This window comes from Crotalus tigris, unplaced genomic scaffold (genome assembly GCF_016545835.1).
Source record: "Crotalus tigris isolate CLP2741 ecotype Arizona unplaced genomic scaffold, ASM1654583v1 scf7180000019422.807890, whole genome shotgun sequence".
Classification (NCBI taxonomy): domain Eukaryota; kingdom Metazoa; phylum Chordata; class Lepidosauria; order Squamata; family Viperidae; genus Crotalus; species Crotalus tigris.
The window spans coordinates 262,650-290,018 of record NW_024097531.1 but is presented as its reverse complement, the minus strand read 5'-3'; the positions used below and the strand labels follow the sequence as shown (position 1 = coordinate 290,018).

Here is a 27,369-nt window from a genome sequence, read left to right as displayed (position 1 = left end):
GGGCCACAAAGCAGGAATGCTACTCCTTGAACAAACAAATTATTTCTGTATAAAACAAATAACTCATGCCTTCTTTATCCTTTTCCATTTCCAAGGGGAAAAGATAATACTTTTCCTCCCAGAGGCAGAAATCCAGATGGAAATATTGTTTTCTTTAACTTAATGAAGTGATACCAATAAAGGAAAATATTTGGCACTGATGATGTTACCTAGTTTGAGTAATGAAATGTCTACAAGAAAATAATCAAGTTCAGAGAACACCAAGGACCCCTCTTAACAAAGTGAAGATTCAGTGAATTATATACAATTGTTATGCCAGTAAAATCAGTTTCAATTTCATATTACTTCTCAGTCTGAAATACTTCAGTGAACCAACCATTCTTGCAGAATTGTTTGAAAAGTTGAGGGAAGCTTAATAGTTTCATGATATATAATAATAAAGATACATATATTGGAGGATAAATAAAAAGAAAAGTATTTCCTTTAGTTTACATCCTCTTCCATAGTAAGTACCATAAGATAGAAAAATGTGGATTAGACAGCATCATCACCAGTTGGATTCGTAGCTGGCTGACCGGCCGTACTCAGCATGTGGTCCTCAATGGAACTGCATCTACATGGAGGGAAGTGTGTAGTGGTGTCATCCAGGGCTCTATTTTGGGCCGAAATGCTCTTCAACATCTTCATCAATGATTTGGATTAGGGGATAGATGGGGAACTCATTAAATTCGCAGACGACACCAAACTGGCAGGAATAGCCAACACTCCAGAGGATAGGCTTAAGATACAGAAGGATCTTGACAGACTTGAACATTGGATGCTATCTAACAAAATGAAATTCAATGGTGAAAAAAGGAAGGTTCTACACTTAGGCAAGAAAAAACAAATGCACAGGTACAGTATAGGTCAGTGGTTCTCAACCTTTTTATACAGTGACCCCGGTCATAAGGACCCAGCGCTGCCCCCATGTGCGGTGCGCATGCGTGGCGGCGTGCGCATGCGCGGCGTGCATGTGCGGGGCGCCCCGAGGCAAAAAAATGGCGGATTGCATTGTTTGGCGACCCCCGTAAAATGGTCGTTCGACCCCAAATGGGGTTGCGAACCACAGGTTGAGAACCGCTGGTATAGGTGATACCTTGCTCAATAGTAGTAACTGTGAGAGGAATATCAGAGTCCTAGTGGACAGTCACTTAAATATGAGCCAGCAGTGTACTGCAGCTGCCAAAAAAGTCAACACAGTGCTAGGCTGCATTAATTAACAGAAGGATAGAATCAAGATGACATGAAATGTTAATACCACTTTATAACGCCTTGGTAAGGCCACACTTGGAATACTGCATCCAGTTTTGGTCACCAAGATGTAAAAAAGATGTTGAAAGTCTAGAACAGTGGTGACGAACCTATGGCATGTGTGCCAGAGGCGGCACTCAGAGCCCTGCTGCCTGACACCATCAGCCCCCGCACACAGAGGCCAGCAAGCGCATAGGTGCTGGGATGCATCTGGCCATGTGGAACCTCAGTGAGTTAATGGCCGGATGCATCCCAGCACCTATGCGCTCGCTGGCCTCTGTGTGCGGGGGCCGATGGTGTCAGGCAGCAGCTGCCCCAGCCTCACCTTTCCCTGTGACAATGGCACCCCCGCCTGCCTTGCCTTGCCTCACCCAGCAGGACGAACCTCTTGCCCGCTGCCCCACCTGCCAGAGACCCCCTGGATCTCTCCCAACCCTGCCCGGCCCCCACAAGCGTCCCTCCCCACGAGTAACATCGAGGTGATAATGCCTACCTTGTCCACACCCACCCAGTCTGCCATGCCCACCACAGCCACGCCCACCCAGTGAGCCATGCCCACCTGGCACCCTGCAATAAATAAGTGGTTTTGGGTTGCAGTTTGGGCACTCGGTCTCTAAAAGGTTCGCCATCACTGGTCTAGAAAGAGTACAGAGAAGAACAGCAAAGATGATCAGAGGACTGGAGGCTAAAACATACAAGGAACGGTTGCTGGAATTGGGTATGTCTAGTTTAATGAAGAGAAGGACGAGGGGGGGATATGATAGCAGTGTTCCAATATCTCAGGGGCTGCCATAAAGAAGAGGGAGTCAAGCTATTCTCCAAAGCACCTGAAGGCAGGACCAGAAGCAATGGATGGAAACTAATCAAAGACAGAACCTAGAACTAAGGAAAAACTTCCTGACAGTTAGAATAATTAATAATAAATTAATCAGTGGAACAACCTGCCTTCAGAAGTTGTGAATGCTGCAACACGGGAAGTTTTAAAGAAGACTGGACAGCCATTCGTCTGAAATGGTATAGGGTTTTCTTCCAACTACTTATTATTGTTATTATTGTTATATTACTGTTCTACTTGCAGAAACTGTATTTTGTTTTACTAATCATTTTTGTTCCTGGTAAAAAGGGCTGTAATTGCAATGATCAATACAGAAACTTGTAAGTAGGGAAAGCAGATAAGCCTTTGAGTCTGTTCTGTAACAATAAATTATTATTTAAAAAGTACATAGCCTTGATCACAGGTAATCAAAAATGATTACCATGGTTTTAAAGAGTGTTATGATCTAGAAGTACTGAATGTGTTTATTACCTGTTTGTTTCAAAATAAAATAAAAAGACTTTAATGAGTCATAAAATTTGTGAGCTTCATATAAGCAAGGCATTTATTCACAGTATTTTCCTGAACTCCCTTGTTTGTGGGTGGCAGAGAGAAACATTCCTTACTCCCACCAAGAATATATTTGTTTCATAGAACATAGAAAACAGTCGAAAGAAAAAGATCTAGCATTCCGCTGAGTCTGTACTTTGAGTTTGTTTCCATCTTTTCTTGTTAAGTTGCTAAGTCATGTCTGACTTTTTGTGACCCTGTGAACCACAGCACACCAGTCCTCCACTATCTCCCAGAGTTTGCCCAAATTCATGTTCATTGTATCAATGACATTATCTAACTATCTCAGCCTCTGCTGTCCCTTTCTTTTGCTTTCAATCTTTCCCAACATCTTTTTCTCTCTTCTTATTTGGTGGGCAAAATATTCCAGCTCCCATCTAGTTATTTCGAATTAAAGTGAACTATGTTTTTTTAGTGTTACACACTTACTTTTTTGTGGACACGCTGACAGAGGTTATGTGAGATATAAAATAATTCCAAGAATAAACCAATAATCTGACTGCAAGTTTTTACATAGGAAGTATAATAAATAACAGTAATGAGATCTTATTAACAGCCTATCATAAAAAAGCCATCCACATCTAAAATCTGGACACCACACATTATCTGAACCATACATACTAGAACACACTTTGCTGGCTGGGGAATTATGGGAGTTGGAGTCCACACTTCTTAAACTTGCCAAGTTTGAGAAACACTGGACTAGAACACAGGTCGGCAACCCGCGGCTCCAGAGCCGCATGCGGCTCTTTGGGCCTTCTCCTGTGGTTCCATAGCTTCCTCCGCCATTTGCAGAGAGAGAGACAGAGAGGCATTTGTGCTTCCCTTCTCTCTCTCTCTCTCTCTCTCTCTCTCTCTCTTTCTCCCTCCCTCCCTCTCTCTCTCTCTCATGTGGACTTGCCCCCTTGTGGGGCTTCTGACTGGCCTTGCAGCCAGGCACCTCGCCCCCTGGGAGAAGTGCAGCCAGGAAGTCCCTTTCGCGGGCTGGCCCTGTCCGAGGCACACGTGGCCAGAGAGACACGAAGGGCAGTCCTGGGATCCCACCTGGAAACGGCCTGCTGGAGCCTCTGCTGAGCAGGCCAGCCCTCCTGCAAGCTGCAGCCCCAGGAAAGGGGTCTGCCACGTTTAGGCTCAGCGTTGCTCTGTCTCCCAAGCCCTGAAGGTGCACCGCTCGCTTTGAACAGGAACGGCCCCCCGAAGTCCTGCGCTTCCCCTGAAGCCCACCGGGAGATGGGAGGAGAGGCGATGGCAGCTGCTCTCTCAAGGGACCTCTCGCCAGCCCGGTGGATCTGCTGGGGCTGGCAATCCCCGCCCGGGAAAGGTAGGTAGGCAACGAGCACTGGATCCCCCGCAGGTGAAGCTTGCTCCGTCCTTTCTTTCCTTTCGGGTGCTGTTTCTGAAAAGAGGGGGTACCCAACTGGAGCAGGAGAACCCCTCCCCAGCCCATCCCCACACCTGCTGGGGTCCCACGGCTTCCTGGGGAGCCTGGCTTGGGGATGGGGGGGAGAGGAAGCCGGGCGCTGTAGAGCCCCAGAACTGGAAGGAAGAAGCGCCGCCTGGAAGGATTGGTGCATATTGGCCGGGGGAGTTCCTCTCCTTGGGGCAGGGGGTCCTGGGAGCCCGGCTCCCCCCATGGCCTGGTGCTGGGCTTCCCCCCCCGAGTATCCTGCAGGCTTGTTTACAGTGGGGACTGTGGTGGGGTCTCCAGATGGGCAGGGCAGAGAATTGGGCCCGGGCTGGGTCTTCTGTAAGACCCCAAGCTGGGTGTCCCAGAAAGCTGCAGCACCTCCAAGTCCGTTGGTTTACCAGCGAGCCACCGCCTCGTCTCCTGCCCTTGCTGCATCTCCTGTGGAGACGCATTTGCATCTCTGTGTCTCTCTCTGCCGCTCAAAGCCATCCTGCAGCTCCATCCTTGAAGGAGTTTCAAGGCCCCTTCATTGCCAAGCGTCCCCATGGAAGTCAATGGAGGTCTGCAGCGACTCAAAAGGCCAAGGGACCCACCTGGCTGAGTTTGGACAAAAGATCAGGCAAGGTCCCATTCCAACCACTGCTACTTTGGTCAGGAAAGACCCGCACTAATCAATCCTCCTGCTCATTGATCTGTGTTGATGCCAAAGCTGAGGAGGCTAAGGTGGTGGCTCGCCGGTAAAACCAACGGACTTGGAAGCGCCACGGCTGGCCTTTCGAGTCGCCGTGGACCTCCATTGACTTCCATGGGGACGCTTGGTAATGAAGGGGCCGATTGAAATTGCTTCAATGATCAAGCTGCAGGATGGCTTTGAGTGGGGGAGAGAGAGACAGAGAGAGATGCAAACGCGTCTCCACAGGAGATGCAGCAAGGGCAGGAGACGAGGAGGAGTCATCTATGTCTATGCACAAGCTCCAAAAGCTTTCTTCCTCTCCCTGATCTTGCCTTTCTTGCTTTTGCTGGGTTTCCTCAACCTCCACCCCGTTTTATTTTAATTTCACCACCGCCTCCCTCTTTTGCAAAGTTGACATTCTGGGGACTCGGAGCTCGCTTCGCTTTTGGAGTCACTTGGCAAAGTTTGAAGGAGAGGCTGCCTGCTCCCACCTCCCATGGAGCAGAACTGCTGCTTCCTTACCCTCCCAGCGAAAGAACCCCAGAGAGCTGGAAGAAATCCTTTCTCCCACTTTCCGCTTCTCATCCTCTCTTTTCCGAGCACCCCCCCCCCAGAGCGAGCCAGAAGCCTCAACTCCAGCCTCCCACAGCAGGCTGAGATAGGCGAGCCCGAGCGGCCATTTGCTGCCACCTCAGAAGATTTGCCGCAGCAGCTCCTTCTCCCCGTCAGCCTCCTCCTCCGCTCCCTGGGAACCTTCGTGCCAAAAGGCGGAAAGAAGAAAGTCCCAGAGAGGGAGAGCGCGGGGAGGGGAGGAGAAGCCAGGACAGCAGAGCCGTCCATACCAGAGCTGGATGGGGGGGGCAGGGCTGGCGCATGTCTCGCCTTAAGCTCCACTCTTCAATCAAGTCCTTTGTTTTGCGCGTGCGCGCATATGCGCACACACATTTTGCGGCTCCCAGGGTTTTTTTGTGTGAGGGAAACGGGTCCAAGTGGCTCTTTCACTGTTTCAGGTTGCCAACCCCTGGACTAGAAGTTTCCTTTAATACAACAGATTTCTAAGTTTATACACACAGAAAGATTATTCTACTTTCCAGTAAAAGTAATATGCTTTAATTTGCCTTGAAGGAAAAATATCAACCCACAATTTTCCCTTAATGTATCTTTTGTAACTGATATAAATAAGGTAGTGAACTGTTATTTCAAGAGATGGAAAAGCAACTTTTCCTCAAATATCACTTAGACCAGCACCTGTCAAGCACATTTTATTGGGAGGCGAGAGGGCACTCAACACTGTCTCCGTGAAATAATTACTTCTTTTTACAATACTTTAAACACTATTTTGAATATCAACACAGATATTAAACATTGTGTGTTGTGTTTTTCCACTTAATGCAGATGGAAATTTATTTGTGGATTTTATTTCTAAATTCCTCTGCCTTCTTTACATTTTCAGCATAAACATCCATTTATTATCTAGCAGAATGTATAATTAATGTATACTGGCTTTAATCTGTTGCTCATTTTAATAGTCTTGCACTGCCCTCATGCTGTGTTCATGTGTGCTCAGTGTATCACATTGCTCCCCAGAAGACAGGTAAACTGTTCCAGATTCATGTGACTAATGCCACTTTCAATTTTCAGAATATATTGGACATTTCACACTTACTTCATGGCTATACCAGTTATCTCCATCCCTATTACTACCTCCATTGTCATTTCATCTGCCACTACTGTACATGCCTCCTTTTCCACAATCTCCACGTACACGGAAGTCAAAACTTTTTTAATTGGGAGGACAACCACCATGAAAACTGGGAGCAAAACAATCAAATATTGCTATTTTTTTTCCCAAGGGGAAAAGGGAAGGTTGCTAATGGCATCACTGGATGACAACGAATGATCCAGGGTTATAGTTGACTATTTGTCCCCAAAGTCAGTGGCTGTTCCAAATAGGACCTGCTAGAAAAGGACAGATGGTCCTACATCTCTCAATCCTATACTTTTTTTTGCACACAGTTAAGTATTTTATTCCTTTAAAATGTTTAACACTATAGAACTTCCATGCTCAACCAAACATTCACAACGTTCTTTGCACAGACATTAATAAAATCGCTTTCCTTTTGTGGTGCAAAGCATCTGAATCACTCATCAGTTATTCCAAGGCATTCTTTTTACTATCACAGAAAGGCAGCAAAAGCTGCCAATATTTAAATCTTTTGATATGAAGCCACAGTTATTGTTTCCTTATTCTTTTAAAGTAAACCGAGGAATTTTGCTGTCTAGACATGGTTTAGAATCTTTCCTAGCAATCAATAGTGTAGTAAAGCAGTGAAAGAATAAAAAAAAAATGGCTCTTGTCATATAGGAGGATATACTTGGATTACATATGAACGTCCTAAGAACATAAGCTTAGATTTATTAGAAGCAAAATAAACTGGGAAATTCCTGCAGCATTTCTAATTAAGATACTTAATGGCTGTTCAGAAATCAGGAGAAAGTTTGAACATACTAGCTTCAGGCAGAACTTCAAAACAGCTGCATGTGAAAGCTCAATTCAATAAAGTTGTATCCCATTTCAACACAGTACAGTCTCTGAAGCTTTAAACTAGAAATTAAGATGGGTGGCCCACGAGATGATGCTGAAATACAGCTACCAACATCCTTCACTACTGATTGTACTGACTGAAGCTACTGGAAAATATAATTTGAGTAACATCTGAAGACTCTTCAAGTGTCTTACTCCATCATCGTTTTTAAATGTCTGAATACAGACAGTCCTTGAGTTACAAAGAATTGGGACAGAACTGCTGTTCTAAGTTATGCAGTCATAAAGCACAGTGTTATGTGACTGCACTACTTAGCAACAGCAATGCTGGCACTGCACTGTCATTAACCAAATCATACCAATCATTGGGTGAGGACCCACCCCAATCTAAACTATAACCGATTTGGTTCCTTCCAGTCCTGAGCCTTGGTAAAGTAAAGGAATGCCGCTTCTTCAACTCCCCCCACCAACCTATCTCCCCCCATCTCTGCCCTTTTGATTGCCTTGCCCTCCATCGCCTCTGCCAGCCTGCGTGTATCATAAGAGTGGTACACGCAGTTTGGAGATCAGACCTTGTTTCTTCCCCATCTTCTATTTTTGGTAACATCTCACTTAATTACGACTTGAGTGGAAAACAAAAGCTTTCATGCCTTTTTGTGTTATTTTCTTCAGAACATTAAAAAAAGTAATCCAATTAGAGTTGAAAAGTTACATAACTGTGACTGCTGTTGTTTGCATAAAGACCTCTGTTCCCACATTTTTACTGAATCTTGCTACTCCTCAAGTAAAGGAAGTTGTTGTAAATCACTTTATAATTAATGAGTGATTGCCTAGGCCAGTGTTTTTCAACCTTGACAATTTTAAGGCATGAGGACTTCAACTCCCAGAATTCCACAGCCAGCATTGCTGGCTGTGGAATTCTGGGAGTTGAAGTCCACATGCCTTAAAATTGTCAAGGTTGAGAAACACTGGCCTAGGACCAAATTGCAATTGTGAAAAGTAGCAGGTCATTCTGACTCTGATGCTTTCGGACACAAAATAAATACGTAAACAATATATGATATTGTTTACGTATTTATTGCTCACATAAACAATATTGCTCACATCCAGATTCCCTTACCAGAAAATGAATGTTACTTTGCTCTGATAGTATATAGCACTATAAAGGTAAAGGTAGTGATGTTTTCTGAGGCAGACAGACAGAAACCTTATTCCAGTCACTGACCAATAAAAGTACATTCAATAAAACAAACAACACAATTCAGGCAATATATAGAAATTAAAGGACTGGAGATAAAAGATGAAAAATACAAACTATATTGGAAGAACTGCTTGAAACGAGCGTTAAATTATGGAGAAAGTAGAAGAATTTGGAGAAATGGCAGGGTTGAAAATAGAGAAAAGACTAAAGTGCTAAATAAAAACTTAACAGAAAAAAAACCCCCAAACCTTCAAATAGTCAAAAAAAATTAAATATTTGGGAATGTATTTAACACAAGATGTGCAACAATAAAAGAAAACAACTAAAGGTAACAATAAATTTATCTTCATTGTTTAAGAGATAAAAGTTACCAGAATGCTCTGGAAATTTAAAGAAAAGAGAGTTAATCAAAATCAAAGAGGGTGGCAAATATCCCATTAATCCAATAATGGTTGTTTAAAAAAGCAAATTGTTCACAATGGGCTGGTTTTGCCAAAAACAGGGAATAAATGTCCTTTTTTTCCCAGCAAAAACATAGTAAAATGCAGTCACATTTTTTTTATTTATTATTTATTTATTTATAAAATGTATATAGCCACCTACACACTAATAGTGACTATTGGCAGCTTGTAAGCAATAAAAACATAGTGTAAGAAAAAAACGAAAATAGAAAATAATAATCCCCTACTCACCCCTCCCGGCAACAACGCACAGTCCAATGAGTCATTTGATGGGCTCCATCTCACTTCTAGGTTCCTCAGGCCCGCTGGCAAATTATACATACTACCATACATGGACATATTATTTTAAGGGACAGAGCTAAAATAAGGTTACCCACATTTTTTCCTTAACTTTACCTCACAATCTCATAGGTTTATTCCTTCAATCAAAAAATTACAGCAAGTAAGAATGGTTAATATAAACGTATATATACAACTCTTATTAAACTACATTATTTAATTCAATTAAATAAATGATTAATGAACATTAACAAGTGCTACCAACAGCTTAAATTTATAACTGCTCTCAATTAACTGATTGGTTTTATACAAACTGACAAACTACTGCCCATTTCTGATAATGTTATCTCTGCTGCAATATAAGCAGTCACAAAGGGGGGGAAAAGCTTGCATCAGTTACCAAGCGAATTCTTCATTAGAGAGTTTTCATTTCAGTTCCTACATCTATTATTTAAGGCAGGCCACACAGAGGAAACATAGAAGGCCACGGATATTACAATTTAGAAAAATAAAAGAAAAGCTGATGGTAATTATTTGTTTCATTTATTAATAAAAACAGGCATGTTTTTAGTTTCTATCAAAGAAGTCTTAATGGGCACTGAAGTGCCAGGTGTTATGAGAAGATCTGGACTACAGACCAAATAATATATTTACCTTAAATAAATGTGAATGCTCCAACACTGGAAGTTTTTAAGAAGAGACTGGACAGCCATTTGTCTGAAATGGTATAGGGTTTCCTGCCTGAGCAGGGGGTTGGACTAGATCAGTGTTTCTCAACCTTGACAATTTTAAGGCATGTGGACTTCAACTCCCAGCTGCTGGCTGTGGAATTCTGGGAGTTGAAGTCCACATGCCTTAAAATTGTCAAGGTTGAGAAACACTGGACTAGATGATCTCCAAGGTCCCTTCCAACTTTATTATTATTTATTACTATTATTATTATTATTATTATTGATCATAAACTGATATGCAGAAGTAATGAATTATATAGCCATGGAAATGAGTGGGTTTTTTTCAGTTCTCAGAGACTACTTATACAAATGCCTGCAGTTTTCTTGGCTAGGATTTTCCTAAGACCAAAAGAAAGTGATGGCCAAAGGTCCACTAGTTGGCTTCATGTCTAAGGCAGGACTAGAAAGTTTTCCTATATCCTAAAGAAAAAATTTCATTTGCATATTGCAGTAATCATATCTACATAGTGTTGTTCAACCATCCATTTATAGCACTGAACAACAACTGGCTGCATTATACAATGTCATAAATTGTAGTATACAACCCACAATGATTATATTCATATAGCACACTAAGCTATACCATATTCCTTCCCAACCAAAATAAATGGATACGTAATCAGCATTAATGCATAACCTGGAAAGAGCATTAATTATTCTGATTAAATAGAGGCATGCAGGGAAATCATCCAACTTAATTTAATATCTTGTGGATTTGATATGACCTACCAGAGAATCCCTAGGAATAAGTGGTGTTATCTTACAACAAATTTTAGGTATACCCCTCAGATTATTATACTGGAAGGTTTCTGTTCTTCCCATCAGAATTTGCCTTGGCTGCATCTACATAAAGTCACTAGATTTAAATCATCTGCATATTGGAGAACTTTTTTCACCACTACACCTGAAAGGATTATCTAGAAGTTACCTGAGCCAAAAGGATAAATTGGGTCTCAGTCCAGGCAACATACAGAGACTAATGTTGGATAAATGCAAAAACAAAATATAAAGATCTATCTTTTTCTGAGACACTATGCTCCCTAAGGATTTTAATTATTATGGCAGGTGTCTTTATGCTGTTTCAACCAACACAATCTGTGGCTTCCAAAAGCTTTTTAGCAGTACGGTAATTTTAAAAAGCATCAACAAATGTCCCAAGTACATTTTTCATCAATTTTCAGTCCCTGAAGGTCTGACTAAATAAATACCAAGGTCTGAACAAGCTTTATGAATGTTAATAGTGAATAAACCTATTTTATTTCTGGGGAGAAGAGCTTCAGCAGAATATTTCCCTTCCCACTGCACCTCGTGGAAAGTGGGGACTACCAATACATAATCATTGCTTCTGAAAGCACTTCTGACATGAACCCGGACAGATTGCTGGCCTACCTTGAGCAGGCAGGTTCTAGATGGAGCAAAAGGCTTCACAGATACTTGTGTCCCAAACAGTGTAAGTTACTAGCATTGTAGAACATCACTACTTGAATTCCACCCAGAAACAAGCTCAAAACCAATACAATTCCCATAGTATTGGCATTATATGACAATATTGGGCTGTTCCTGTTAGTAACACTATAGCTGCATTTTATACCATGTGAAGTTTCCAGGTGGTCTTCAAGGGCAACTCCACATAGACCAAATTTCAGTAGTCCAACCAAGTGGTAAGAACGGCATGAGTGACTGTTGCCTGTGCTTCTGATGAGCCATAACTGATCCATCACCTAATAGCTAGGTAAAGGCAAAGATCACAGTTCTACTTGTTGTTTCAGCAGGAGCTATGACAGTGGTGGCGAACCTATGGCACGGGTGCCAGAGGCAGCACGAAGAGCCCTTTCTGTGGGCACACGCACCGTTGCCCCAGTCCTAGGCCTTCAGCTGGGTTTTATAAAACCTTTTCGCTTTAGGCCTCCGCTGCCGTGTGCAAAAAAAAAAAGGTTCAATAGTCAATTTCCTCTTGCAAAGTTGGAATTGATAGATTGAACCTTTTAGTCCCACCCAGTCTGCCGTTACCACCACAGTCACGCCCACCCAATGGGCTACACCCAGCCAATGGGCCACACCCACCCGGCACTCAACGATGCATAAGTGGGTTTTGGGTTGCAGTTTGGGCACTCGGTCTCTGAAAGGTTCGCTATCACTGAGCTATGAGTTCAGCAGAAGAGACAATCCTTTGGCTTCAGTTGATTTTTGGGTTAACACCACTGTATCTTCTTTGGATTAAGTTTGTCACGATCCAGGTCACAAATTTTCCTGTATCTCTCATTTGGTCTGGAATAGAGATAGTATTATATCCAAACTATTCCCCAAATGATTTCATGTAAATGTTAGACGATGGGGAAATATTCAAGTCCTGGGTTATTGGACTGCTGGAATACCCACAGGCTCAATCTTTCTTATTACACATCCCTCTGTAGAAACCACCCACTCAGGAAGGAATGGAACTATAGCAGAATGGGGTCCCACAACCCTCACTTTCTATAGATGAAAGAAGAATGGCTTTGAGGGACAGGAGGCAGAACCGCTAAACAAGGAACAGTTAGATAAAAGAAGCCTGAGTCCTCGACAAGAATGCTCTCACAGAACTCTACTTATCTCTCTGCTTATTATTTATTCCTTTGCCTTCCAAATGTTTTATAGCTGGCAGTGCAGTTTTCCAGGAAAAATGTTTTGGGGGTGTAGTTGCTCAATCTGATACCATATAGCTGAGACAGTGGTTTTTTTTTTTGCCTGGGAAGATGTAATTGGGGTAGTGCGTTTTAGCTTGGCCCTGCAAAAGCTCCTAGAGTTTCCATCCCAAACCCAATCCTGGAGTTTATGGATGGGATGGAATGTAGCAGGCTGAATCCATAGGATTCATAAATCTTCATCACATGACCATGCAGATACAGCAATGGTCGCAAGTGTGAAGAATGGTCATAAGTCCCTTTTCTCAGTGTTGTAACTTTGAGCGATCACTAACCAAATGATTGTAAGCCGAAGATTAGTATACTAAGCAGGACAGGTTGCTGATTCACTAGAACTGAATTGCTATTTATACTCTATATTAACTATAGAAACATAGACTACTGTATAACCAGGGGTAGGCAACCTTGGCTCTTTTATGACTCGTGGACTTCAACTCCCAGAATTCCTGAGCCAGCACAGCTGGCTCAGGAATTCTGGGAGTTGAAGTCCACGAGTCATAAAAGAGCCAAGGTTGCCTACCCCTGGTTATAACCACTACAGTCCTCTTTCTTCATACACTGTATCCAAATGACAAGTACAGCCTCAGTTCAAAAGGAAAAGCCCACTGTGAAAAAATCGGGCACAACTTACTGTCTTGTTTAGCAACAGAAATTCTTGTTCCAATTGTGATGGTAAATGAAGGATTACAGAGTTCAAAATAAACACATTCACCTTGTTTAGCTATCACTAGGCTCAACTACAGAAGATAAACTAGTTAATTCTCTTATTCATATAAACAATCTACTTCTTGCACAATTCCACTAGCATGCAGCTTCATGCAATGTATGGTCTTTAATTAATAAATGGTTATACGATAAACTGCTCAGATAAATCATTTATATGGCCTGGGTTAATTTTTAGCCTTCCCTGTGCAATCACATCCAAAAACTACAGAATTGCATTGCATTGGCTAAAATCCACCCAAACTGCTAGAGCAGCTAGGTGAAAAAAACAGAAGATCCCTGACTGGAAAGGAGAGATATATAAATATACCTTCATGGTACCAGCAAACTGCCAAGTATCCTTAACTCACAAAAATGAGAAAGAAACAAAAAGTTTACATTCCTGCATGTGCATACATAGAGCTCCATGCAGCTGCTACTGGCATCTTGGAAAAACAGAGCTGCTTTATGGAGCTGTGGATAAGGCCCTGGGCACTCTGAAGTACTATACAGCCTAAATAGTTAGCACCATGCTAGAAGCCACATCAAACAAACCAATTCCATAATCAGTGCAACAATAACAACATGCAATGAGGTTTTCAAGGGAGTTGTTGTTTCAAAAATCTGATTTATACCATAGAGAAGCAAAAAGCAATTACAGTTAGCATCCTTAAAAACTATGAAAAAGGAAATACTTGGGGGGGGGGAGGAATTATAGAGGATGATAAGCATTCTTCACAAGGAAAGATAGAGTGAAGTACAGCTCTTCTCCTATACAAATAGAGTTTTAATTTAAAGTGCTTCAAACTAAAATACTTTAAATGTAATTTGACTGAACTGGAAATCAGTTACCACTAGACAACCTGTAACCATTGGGTCATAATTTCACAGACATTTCCTTACCTAAACAGAGAAACAGAATGACCACAGGTGGGCAAAAAAGCAGTGGGAGCGGGAGTGACTCTGCTGGCCTTCCCATTGATTTTCCTTGTAGGAAGATGGCAAGGAGCATTGGAACTGACAATCAAATGACACAGCAGCACAGCAGCAGCCGCAACTTTGTCTGAATGGAATCTGTGGATGACCTGAAAAAATTAGGGGAAGAGAAGCTGCCTAGGAAACAGAGAGGCAGAAGCTCCCAGTGGTTTTGCTGTCAAAGAAACTCAGGAAGGACCCGCCATATTGGACTAAGGCTAAGCAGTTAAAAAGTAGCAGTGGGAAGTTTGTACTTTCAGACTTGCAACATGCTGTTCATGTGGCTTTATAATAAAACAGAATTAGTTCATGTAGTCATTTTTTCTGTCTGGTTTTATGTGAGCTGAAAGATACATTTCATATGTTAGCCCAGGGGTGTCAAACTGCTGGCCCGTGGGCTGGATGCATCGTGCCAAAACAACGCCCATCCATTGCCAGCAAAGGAAAAAAAGTCACGATTCAACAAGTGACGTTGTGAGTTTGACACCCCTGTGTTAGCCCATTTGAGGTGCACTGATTCAAAAATTGTTGCCCTATGATGCACCATTTCACCCAATTGAACTTTACAAACTATGCAAAATTTATTAGTAAATAATTACAGTATTTCTGATAATTTTCAAAGAAATAACTTTAAAGAATTAATGTAACACACATTTCATAACTTCAGTTATTAAAAAAACAAGTACCACTATGTAAATGAAACAATCAAAACAGTAAACACTTTAGCAAAAATAGCTTTTTAAAAGCCGAAGCTTTTAAGCAACCATTGACCACAATGTGTTAAAAACCTGTCTGAACAAATAAGCTTTCAAAACCATGTAAACACATAAGAGAGAAAGAGCACCCAAGGCATCTCCTGAGGATCGGCATTTCAGAATTTCCCAGTTTTTTACCATTATTTCTTACATCTCAGCCGCAAACAGACTATAACAGGGGTAGGCAACCTCGGCTCTTTTATGACTCATGGACTTCAACTCCCAGAATTCCTGAGTCAGCTATAGCTGACTCAGGAATTCTGGGAGTTGAAGTCCATGAGTCATAAAAGAGCCGAAGTTGCCTACCCCTGGACTATACTCTGAGTCCTAAGACATGCAATCCCCCTCTGTGACTACTCACTTTATCCCATAGTTCTTTGAAATTAGTAACACACTATACTTACTCTTAATTTCAGAGAAGGGAATCTCCAGAGGATTACACAGTGAAAAACCAACACCAACCCTAACACTTGTAGAGACACCATTGGCAACAAACAATAGATACAAATATATAACAAAGAATATAAATGATTTGTTGGAAGGCCACCCAACTAAATGTCCACTGGAGGACAATGAAGAATATTGAACTTTATGTACTTGAACCTAGTCCAAGCATCAGGCCAAAGGATTTATGATCAGGAGCCCTTCCAAAAAAGAAGGACCAGAGTGATGAAACTAACTTTGCACAGGGTCTGTTACCCAGGGTCTGTCTAGCACAGGGGTAGGCAGCGTTGGCTCTTTTATGACTCGTGGACTTCAACTCCCAGAATTCCTGAGCCAGCATGGCTCAGCTTGGAAACTTTCCCTTTCCCCTCAGCATGGCTGGCTCAGGAATTCTGGGAGTTGAAATCCACGAGTCATAAAAGAGCCAAGGTTGCCTACCCCTGGTCTAGCATATGTAAAAAGTGCCTGGTTTGATTCAAAAGCCAAATGGAAGTCAATATTCTCTCTTGCTCTTCCCTCTTCCATGCCGAAACTCCACCCTGCAACTTCTAATCATGATTACAGCTACCGGCCTCCTGCTATTCTCTACCATCACAGCTAACAGAAGGAGTTTTACCTTTAGAGAATAACTTCTGCCACAAAACAACTATTTTATTTGGCAAATGGCAAGACAAATGGAAACAACATGTACTGGTAAGATGGTTTCTAGTATCTTTTGGGTAGAGTACAGAAATTATTTTGTTATTTCAACAGCAGTGACAATTGAGGGGGTTGGGATACTGTTTGAATCCCACGGTGTGAATTTTATTGGTCAGCCGTCCTCTAGGGGGCAGCACCTAACTAATCATGACTACTTGAATGGAAGACTATCAGGAAATCTTGAGGCTGTAAACTAGACTAGGAAGTCCCCAAAACTCCTTGAAATAATGTAAGGGCAAACCATTTCCACATTATTGTCAAGAAAATAACACAGGCTGAGGTATGACCTCTACCTGAAGGAGCATTTTTAGTTTGCTTTTATTCATTAGCTAGAAGAACTGATTGGCTTGTGATATTTATTCCCTGCCAGTTTCTCAGGATTTGTTGGTCAGATTAAGACAATAGAGAAGGTCAGTCACAAATCCGTTTGTGAAGAATGTGGGTAAGGTGCAACCTGAATGAAAACTACTGTTTGGAAATGCCCATGATAAGCACACTATCCCTCATATAAAAATTGTGAGTTGGTTTTGCAGAAATAATCAAAAGCCTAGATTAAAATTGTTCTCCTTAAGTACACTTGACAAAGGCTAAACTTAAATATTTTTCACTTTCAAGCAGGAATAAGTTAAGTACCTTCTATACCAGTGGTTCTCAACCATTTCACGGGGGTCACCAAACAACGCAGTCCGCCATTTTTTCCCCCTTTTTCTTAGCTGTGCTACTCCCTTTTAGTCTATTGGCTTTTGAAAGCCAATAGAATAGACTCTCTTGAATAGAGTCTAATTCTATTGGCTTTCAAAAGCCAATAGGAATTGTCCAGACTGTCTCTGCCCTGATGAGCCCACCAAAAGTCCCATTCTTCAAACTGTGCTGCAAGTTGTCTCCACCGGCGCAGGGGGTGGCACCACGCATGCACGGTGCTCCCGGGCAGGGAAAGTCCTTGACTTACGACCGGTTGGGTAGTCCTCAACTTACAACCGGTTGGGGGTCACGGCATTAAAAAGGTTAAGAACCACTGTTCTATACCTTACTGAAGTCTCCAAGTGGACTAAGATACATTCTTTCATAAACTATTGAGGTCCATTTTCACCATTTTTCCTACAGGTATAAGTACCCACACTTGTTAAGAGACACTAAAGTGGCCTAAACTTATGGACAATTTTCAAAAATATGTTTTCTTTAACTGAATAAATAAGACACGCATTTCCAGAGTTGGCCAGTAACAGGGCTTTTAAGATGGCAAACAAGGGAATCTCAGTCTTTAGCTTTGAAAGTTTAACTTTAAAACAACTACAGGTAATATAGCTTTGAAAGTTTAACTTTAAAACAACTATAGGTAATACATTAGCCTTCCAAGACTGGCAGCAGACTGCTCAAGATAGTTATCTGGTTTCAATAATAACTCTAAGCAGATCAATCTGCTCCCAGCCATGTATAATAAGCTGCTTCATTAATTAGGCAATTCACTGTACACAGCAGCCAGGAAGGAGGGAGGGAAATAAAGTTTCATTCTTTTTTCTCATATAGGAAAAGCGCGTTTTGGGACGGGGGGGGGGGGAAGAGAGAGAGAAGGAGGCGCCAAGCCAGCGTTGACAGGCAATGAAGTGCTAAGAGAAATTTTGCCTTCAAAATTATGTCTTCTCTTCTTTCCCACCCCCCCACCCCCATCAAAGTCCCTTTGATGTTTCCCGAACAAAAGCCTCCCTCAGCCCAAGAACGGAGGGAGAAGGTGAGGCGACAAAAGAGATTTTGGAGAGGGGAGAAAAGAAACGTGCCGAGGAAAGTCACCCACTCCCGGCCGCTGCGCTCCCTCAGGGCCCTACCGGTTGCAATGTCAAGTGAAGGGGAACCCGGAGCAAGAACCGGGGGCGGGGAGGGAGAGAAGAGGAGGGAGGTGGGGGATAAACGTGCAGAGTCCGAGGCTTTGCGAGCAGCCACCTGAGCAAAGCAAAAGCCCGGCTTTTTTTTTTTTTTTTTTAACCTCAGGGGGGACAAACGCACGGAAAGAGGAGGCGAGCCAGGAACGGGCGATTAGCGCCAACAGGAGGGAGACAGAAAAAGAGCCGAGTTGGGGAAAATCCCTAACTCCTTCCCAAAGTTATGTTTTCTTTATACTTGGCTGCCCTCAGCTCACATTTTCCAAGGAAAAAGAAAAAAGGACCGAGGCGCGGGTGGGTCTCCCCGCGCGCCGCCTCCCAGCCGAGTCGCACCGAGGGATCCCCGGGCGATCCAACCCGGCCACCTCCATCCAGGCGACGCGCAGCGCTCCTTCTTTCCCGCCTCCCGTTTGCTTCCTAAAGCAACTCCCGGCGGATTTCCTCCCTCCCCCCCCCGGTCCCGTCCCGTCCCGTCCCGCGGAGAAAGAGTTCAACTCACCTCGCTGCGCTTTAACCTGTAAGGACAGGAGTGGGGGAGGCGGCGGCGGTGCCGTGCCAGTCCCGAGGCGAGGGCAGCGCGGGGGAGGGGAGGTCCTGGAGCAGGCGGCTCCTCCGGGGAAGAGACGTGCCAGGCACCGGTTGTTTCCACCGTCAAAGCCCACCCGACGGGCGCGGAGAGGACTGCGAGAGGAGGGAGGGAGAGCGAGCCCGAGGAATCGCCGTCCAACAGAAGCTGACGCCGCCTCGGAGTTGAGCCTGCAAACTCCGCTCGCGCTTCTTTTGTAGCAGTTCGTGCTCGTTCGCTCGCTCCACACTCGCACACACCGGCTGGTCCGCACTGCGGCTGCGCGCTCCGGCCCCAACCCCACGCGGTGCACTAGCTCTCCCGCCTCCTTCGCCGGCGGGGATTCCATGGAGCAGGAATCTCCGATCACATGGCGACTTAACCCGCGGGGGGGGAATGCGGGGGGGTGGAAATTGCAGCTGATCTGGGGTGGGGGGAGGAGGACACCGGATCACGGAACGGCAAACTTGTTTGGACGAGGGGATCGTCGGCGTCCTTCAGAGAAACGATGGTTCAGCCGGGGCAAATGTAATAATAGTAGTAGTAGTTGTAGTAATAGTAGTGGTAGTAGCAGCAGCAGCAGCAAGGAAATGATGGCTGGCCGGAATAAAAGTTCTGCACGATTCAAAACTTGGAATGTATTTACAGGTTGGCTTTAATACTTCCTTAAGGTAGCAATCTAATTAATTGTAAGGAGATCGATTTTTTTTTTTTTTTTTTTTGTCCTTAAGTGTCCTGGATGCTGAATCTGAGAAATGAGTCCCATGAAAGCATCCGGAATAGGTTTAATTGAAGTACTTAGAAAGTATCTGACTGCAGTATATACTCTCTAAGTAAGTATTGGTGCTGCAAAAGAGGTGGCTGCTTTAATGTGGCTGGTTCAGTGCTATGTTTGCACAGCTGTGTCCTGTTTGAAATTCAGAAATCTGCATCGCTTTATTTGGAATAGGTTTGCTTGGAGTACTGGAAAGTATCTGACTGCAGTATATACCATCTGATCCTACAATATTGGGGCTGCAAAAGATAGGGCTGCTTTAAAGTGTTCTGGTTCAGTGCTATGTTTGCACCGCTATCTACTGTTCGGAATCCAAAAATCTGCACAGCTTTATTATCCAGCCATCCTGGAGTCAGCACAAAACAATCCCGGCGTAAAACTGACTGCCCCTGTTGCCAATTTCTCTCCTTCAGAAGGTGTTCCAAGTCATTGCTGAATGGCATTGCTCTGAGTGTGCCAACTATTGTAGGCAATGTTATTGGTTTTTTCCCTCTGGCTTTACACAGCCAATACCTTTCAGGAGATAGCCAGCCAGCAGCAAAAATATCCCCCAAACAGACAACTGCAAGAGAAGGAGGTAGTCTCACCTCAGGACTCTGTTTCGCTTCCCTAAACTGTTTTATCTGGCCTTCCTCCTGTACAGGTAGTCCTCAACTTACAACTATTCATTTAGTGACTGAAGTTACAACAGCACTGAAAAGAGTGACTTACGGCCGTTTTTTCACACTTAACAAATGTGGCAGAAACCCTGTGGTCACGTGATCAAACTTCAGGCACTTGGCAACTGGCATGTGTTTGATAATTGCATTGTGCTGGGGTCGTGTGATCCCCAATTGTGATCTTCCAGACAGCTTCTGACAAGCAAAATCAATGGGAGAAGCCAGATTCGTTTAATGACCACATGATTCGTTTAACAACTTCATTGAATCTCTTAACAACTGTAGCAAAATAAATCATAAAAAGGAGCAAAATTTACTTAACAACGGCCTTGCTGATGGTCGTAAGTCTATGTAAAGAAGCACATTTGAAGACAGCAGGGCAGAAATTCTGCCAGAAAAAACGGGGAGCAGACTCTGATTATTTGTGCAATAGTCTAAGGGTGACTGAAATTGACTCTTGCCTATGTAGACAGGTCTTTCATTCTGTTTTGGGGGCATGATTGAAACTGAAAAATCTAAAGGAAACTGGCCATTAATGAACAAAAGCCCAATTCAATGCCTCATCATTTTGTGGACATTGCAGTGAGGAAAAGTAGGGCTGTTTCATATAAAAATAAGTTCCAGAATCCTGTTAAAGCAGAATAGTTAAGTTTTCATTTCTATAAACAAGCAGAGGAGATTTAATAATTTTGGGATACTCTTAAAGCGGAATGGTACTAGTTAAAAACCTTTTTTCCCCAGATGAAATAATGAAATTCTTCCCTCCTCCCTTCTCATTGGTTGGAAAGTAGAGAAGTTGGGGTCAAAAGTTGGATGGGAGGTGACATCTCTGAAAGGAACTCAGGCAATCAATGGCTTAAGTGGAGTCAAAGGAGGTGGGGGAGGCTGGCCGAGGCCAGGTGTCCAGGTGTTGTCCACACCTCCCAACCCATCTCTAATAATCCCCACCACAGATAGCTGAATTCACATCCAAGACAATGGATGACAAAGAGTTATAGAAATGACATACCCTAAAGGTAGGTGGGGTTTTTGTCAGCTTAAGAGGGAAAATGTGTTGCTTTAAAATCAGTATACCTAAATGATGATTTAAAGTTGTTCCATTCATGTCTGTGACCAAGAGGGAAAACAGACGGGACAAAGCATGATGGTGTCAAGGTTAAATATAAATCGGGGCAAGGCCGATGACTCAGGACACCTTAAAAGGTAGACATATTATTGCAATCTAAGGTTACAATTAGATTGGATTAGAACCACATGTGTCAAATGCCTAACCTTTTTAGAGTCGGTCTCCCCCATCCATGGGAAGAGATCAAGGGGTACATTGTTGGAAACTTATTTGCATTTATTTAGCAAATCTCTGTTTATTAAGTGTATTGGTTTACTGAGCCTGGCATTAAAAATATAAGCAGTGTTCTTAGCTATTCTTATACTGCAGGAAGAACATTTGGAATTGTTCATATTTTAATTAAAAGAGACTTTGGCCCTCTCTCCTTCGTGTATCTTCTTTCCAGTGTCCCTGAGCAGCAATGACCTTGATGGAAAACTACTGTGTTTCTGTGACAACATCAACTCCACGTCCCTGTTTCCATTGGTGTCAACAGATGTCCGTGTTTTCCAGCAGCCTGTATAATTAATGAACTTCAGCAATAATGTATCCTTGGCTATTGCTTCCTGATACTTGTGAAGAAATAGGACAGGTTCAGATCATCAGTCATGGTAATTGGCCTCCATTATATTTTAGCAAACTAAAGGAAGGTATTGACTCTATAGTTAATCCATCCTTCCTTCCTTCCTTCCTTCCTTCCTTCCTTCCTTCCTTCCTTCCTTCCTTCCTTCCTTCCTTCCTTCTTCTTTCTGTGATAGAAGCTTTTAGAAATGAAATACTATTAAACAGAACAAAACCTTCTCATTTTTAGACCATTTTGTATGGTCTACAGTGTGATATGTAGTGCTAAAGGTAAGGTCTGGCGTGCTGGATACTGAATGTGTAAGACTGTGAGATTAATCCTAGTCTTTAATATTTTACAGGTTACCTACATAGCAGGGGAATTCTCTTGTCTTTGCCAGATAATGTTGGTTTGAGTCCCTTTGACATATGTTATTTGCCTTGGTTCTTAAATTTTACAACTGGCTGTTTGACCAGATGCCAATTTGCTTAATGCTCTTTGAAAAGCCTTAGTAAGACCACACTGGAATACTGCATTATAAAAAAGATGTTGAGACTTTGGAAAAAGCGCGAAGAAGAATAACTAAGAGGGTTAAAGGCCTGAAAAGTAAAACATACTGTATGAAAAATGGTTGTAGGATTTGGGTTTGGCTAGTCTAGAGAAAAGAAGGGCTAGGGCTGACGTGATAGTAGTATTCTAGTATTTCAGAGGCCGCCACAAAGAGGAGGGGATCAACTTATTTACCAAAACACCTGTAGGCAGGACAAGAAACAATGGGTGGAAACTAATCAAGGAGAGAAGCAATCTGGTACTAAAGAGAAACTTCCTAGCAGTGTGGACAATTAACCAGTGGAACAACTTGCCCTCAGGTGTTGTGGGTTTTTAAGAAGAGATTTGTCTGAAAATGGCATAGGGCAGGGGTGTCAAACTGCCGGTCCGCGGGCCGGACACGTCACCAGGACACCACGCCCATCCCATTGCCGGCAATGGAGAAGAAGCTCCAATATGTCGCACAACATCACGTGACATCACGAGTTTGACATGTCTGGTATAGAGTCTCCTGCTTGAGCAGGGGGTTGGACTATAAGACCTCCAGGGTCCCTTCCAGCTCTGGTCTGATTGATTGAAATCTTACCCTTGATATCAATACTGGAAGTGGGCTGAAACTATACAGCTATAGAAAACTTCCTTCTGAAAAATCCTTCTGAACCTCCCCTCAGCTTAGGCTGTGTTTGGTGCTGCTTAGAATTCAAGGGGCTTGATTTCAAGGTAAAGTATGAAGAAAATAAATTAATCATACCAAGAAATATGCCCCACTGAGTTCTAAATTCTAACTTTGTAATACCATTTCTTTATCAAAATGTCTTTATTGGAATGAAGCATAGCTCGGGTCCCCAACCCCCAGTCCATGAACCAGTACCAGGCCGCGGCATGCCAGCAACCGGGCCGCACAAACAAGGAAATCCCCATCCGCAGGAGGCAGGCTGTAAACAAAACCACACCCTCTCCAGTCCGTGGAAAAACCTCTCTCCACGTCACCAGTCCCTGGTGCCCCAAAGGTTGGGGACCTTTGGCATAGCTTATAACAGTGATGGCGAACCTTTTAGAGACCGAATGCCCAAACTGCAACCCAAAACCCACTTATGCATCGTCGGGTACCGGGTGGGTGTGGCCCATTGGGTGGGTGTGGCCCATTGGGTAGTCGTGGCTGCGGTGGTAACAGCAGACTGGGTGGGATTAAAAAGTTCAATCAATCCCAACTTTGCAAGATCTTTTTTTTCCCCGCAAAAAGTTGAAATTGACTGATTGATTGAACCTTTTTTTTTTTTTGTACATGGCAGCAGAAGCCTAAAGCGAAAAGGTTTTATAAAACCCAGCTGAAGGCCTAGGACTGGGGCGACAGTGCGTGTGCCCACAGAGAGGGCTCTGAGTGCCGCCTCTGGCCCCCCTGCCATAGGTTCGCCACCACTGGCTTATAAGGATGGGGTTTTTTTTTTTAAAAAAAAAAAAACACCTTTGGACCAATTTCATTAGAAAAGTTAGTTAGTCTCTGATTCATAAACATGATGCTATACTAACTTCTAATTCTCCAAGCTTTCCAAGTATCCAGGCTTTAGAGCAGGGATGTCAAATTGCCAGCCCACGGGCGGGATGCATCATAGTGAAACCGCGCCCGCCCCATTGCTGGCAATGGCAAAAAAAGTCACGATACGTTGCGACACGTCACGTGACCTTGCGAGTTTGACACCCCTGCTTTAGAGAGTGTAGGCAAGAGCTGACTTACCCTTCTGCTCCCGCCAACCCCTTGTTTAGCAGCATTAGGAAGTAGAGAATTCATAGGCCTAAGCCAGGGGTGGCTGGCTCAGGAATTCTGGGAGTTGAAGTCCACGAGTCATAAAAGAGCCAAAGTTGCCTACCTCTGGCCTAAGCTCACAGAGGACATAACAAATGCTTGCAATGTGAGGAAGTTTGTCTTTCATTGCTAGTTGATCAGGCAAAGCACATCATTCCACTACTTAAAAGCCTCAGCTGTTATATTTAAGGTCTCTTCCATTTTCCTGCTTTCTTTCTGTCTCCCTGTCAGGCCCTGGCATCTTGTGACCTTTTCTCCCTGTTAGCCTTACTCAAAGATTGTCCCTTTGCAATGGAAACCTCTCTTGTAGTTGACAGTGTCACTTTTCAACTTTTTAAGTACCTGCCACAGCTAACAACTCCTCTCTACCCACCCACCCCCATTCCCATGTTAAAGGGTTGATATAAACAAATATGTTTTGTTTGTTTTTTTTAAAAAAGGGATTCCCTTGCTCCTGAAAATGTAAAGTTTCCTATCATTGTCAAGCGTGAAAGGTAACACAACTTGACTGCCTAACATAATTCTACACCGAGTAACTGATGGTACTAAGGCGATGCAAATGAAGTGTCCAACCCCTAAGACACAAAATGTATGTCATTTAAAAATATTACAGGAAAACTATTTAATGGATTTTAATTAAGAGCTCATACCTTTAGAAACCATAACTAAGTTCCAGCACTGGGTATTTTTTTTATAAGACTTGTTTACAGGATTATTATAAGCACTTAATGTAATATATTTAAGATCAAACTGAATTAATATTTTATACATATATTTTCAATTGCTAGAAAATAAAGCAGAATCTTTTGTATGAGTGCATTAAATTTATAAATACATGTGTCTCATAATATAATATAAATCTACTGCTCAATCCTAATATTTTCTTTTGATTTCTAATAATGCTTACCTTGAAGGAGTAATGACTCTTTAAAATTATACAATTGAAAGTACAGATTACTTGAAACTGGTTCATTTATTTGAATAGAGGTGACCAAATTAAAATATCATTCTAATTACAATATGATATCCCGAACGATAGCAAAATCACATCAGAACTTTGAGAAAACATTTAGAACTCAGAATCTAATTACATTAGCATTGTTGTTTAAACATTTACTAATCATTTTGCTTTCTTTTTCATCCATCTTCCATATTTGTGGGAAAATACACAAAGCAGAAATCAAGGACTCTGATTTTAAAATCCAAGAAATGTGAGGTTAGTGATCTAAGCCCTCCAAAATCCTTGCCATATCCACAGGGATAGGTACTACTGTTAAATCAGCTTTTGTGTTGACAAATGAGTGTCAATGTCTCTCCTGTTCATTTTGCCCAGGTCAGTCGGATGTGAATTTTGTAATAACAATTCAATGTCTGTGTACTCCAAATGAACAGTGAGACTATTCATTTTTACAAAAGGTGTTTCCCCAACCCAACTCCAGCATTTCTGTCTTCCCAGCATTCAGAACTTATGAAGATATCTAATCAGTCTTCATTGTCCAACTGTCTGCCTTATCAGGTAGACTACACAGGATACATGACCAGATGAGCTAATTCTACTTTACTGTAAAGCTACATTATCAGACTCGTACAAGTCTGAAACTACAATTCTCCTGCCATATCCTTTATAGTCCGAGAACTTGGGGTGGGTTCCTTCTGATGCTATTGCTCCATCCACTATGCAGCTGTGTGTTATGCTCTCTCTTGTCTGACTATTCTCAAGGCAGCATCTCTGGACCCTCTCTCCCACGGTCTTTCCCACATGCCATTGCATCAGGTGACCAATATAATAGGGGAAACATTATCATCCAGTGTCCCTTCCCCTAACCGACTACCGTTGAACTGCAAAAATGCCTCCACCTCTGGTTCATATAAGAATGAAAGCTTGCCCCTCCCCCCACATTTTTCAAGTGCATGTATTAATGTGTGTTCAACTGGTAATTTATAAAACTCTAGAATTTGGTAGGAGGGGAATCTGTGACAGGGAAGTTCCGTGGAAGAAACATAACGTAAGCAAATTTCTGAAATATTTCTCTGTTGTGTTTAAAAGTCCCTAGACTTGTGTAGGTGAAATACTGGCAATCAGCAAGTTTATACTAAGAGATTTCCTCCACTAATTTCATCCATGCATGATTCCTATATCTGAATTGGGGAGCTACGAGGAGGAAGATTGCCAGATCTGGGTTGTAAAAATTGGGACAGCCACTGGATGGCAACAAAGATTTCTCTGTATCTCTTTGCTGCCATCTACTGGTCATTCAGAATATTGCAGCCCGGATACCTTACAGCCTAGAAGGAAGTTTGGTAAGTTCCAACCAATGTATCAAATTGTAGGTTAAGGAGATTTAAACTTCTTTCATTAATAGACTGAGAAGTAAGTGAAGCCAGTATCATGCAGACCAAGCAAGAAAATCAGTAACACAATTTTGATCAAATGATTTTGGGGATGCGACAACGTCATAAGTTTGAAAACCAGTCATGTCACTTTTTCAGTGCCCTTGTAATTTCAAACAGTTACTAAACATATGGTTGTAAGTCAAGGACTGCCTGTATTGCATTTCCATGGCTGCTTCTGTATGTAATGATCTGTTTAGCTGTAAGTGAATAATTTTGTCTAAATCCAAGGCAGATATTATTCTAATCACAGAAAATCAGAATACCGTGGCAGTGATTTACATCTTATGTATAGACTGCATTTAGGTGACGTTGTAAACACATGCATTAATTAATTTATGTTTGCTCAGCTTTATTGCTCAGCATGTCACATAACAAGTTTTTAATTCTCTGGAAATCAGTGTGAAAGTAGAATTAATACTGAATCCAAAGTATTTCAATAGGGCCGGTGTGTAACTTAGCCTGAAGCTGGAAGCTGAAAATGGGCCCTTGTTTTCAGACAGTTTATTCCTAGAAACATCTCCATGCTCCAGCAGGGTAATTGTGGTACGTTTTTTCTTGTGCAGTTTGAACCCACCCAATTTCATCTCATTTCAAAGGCCATGGGCATTTGAGCAAAAACAACTTGTCCTGAATATCTGGCAGAATTGGATGCAGCGTGAAGCATCAAGGGAAGCATTAGTGCAATTACTCCAACTAAATATGAGCCAGTTTCCCCTAGCATCAACAGGCAGCTACCCTGATTATTATTCCTTTTGGTTTCTGGTTATATTATAGCAAAAGATCTAGTTCTCCCATCATCTAAAGCAGGGGTGTCCAACCTTGGCCTCTTTTAAGATCTGTGGACTTCA

At 42.6% G+C, this 27,369-nt stretch overlaps 1 protein-coding gene across 1 annotated transcript in view; it reads right to left on the bottom strand.

Moving 5' to 3' along the window:
* Positions 1-18,955, bottom strand: part of KANK1 (KN motif and ankyrin repeat domains 1) — a 145,732-nt gene extending 126,777 nt beyond the window's left edge. The window contains exon 1 of the mRNA XM_039362299.1: positions 18,608-18,955. The gene's annotated coding sequence lies outside the window, so the exon portion shown is untranslated. The remainder of the gene's footprint in view (positions 1-18,607) is intronic.
* Between the last annotated feature and the right edge of the window lie 8,414 nt (positions 18,956-27,369).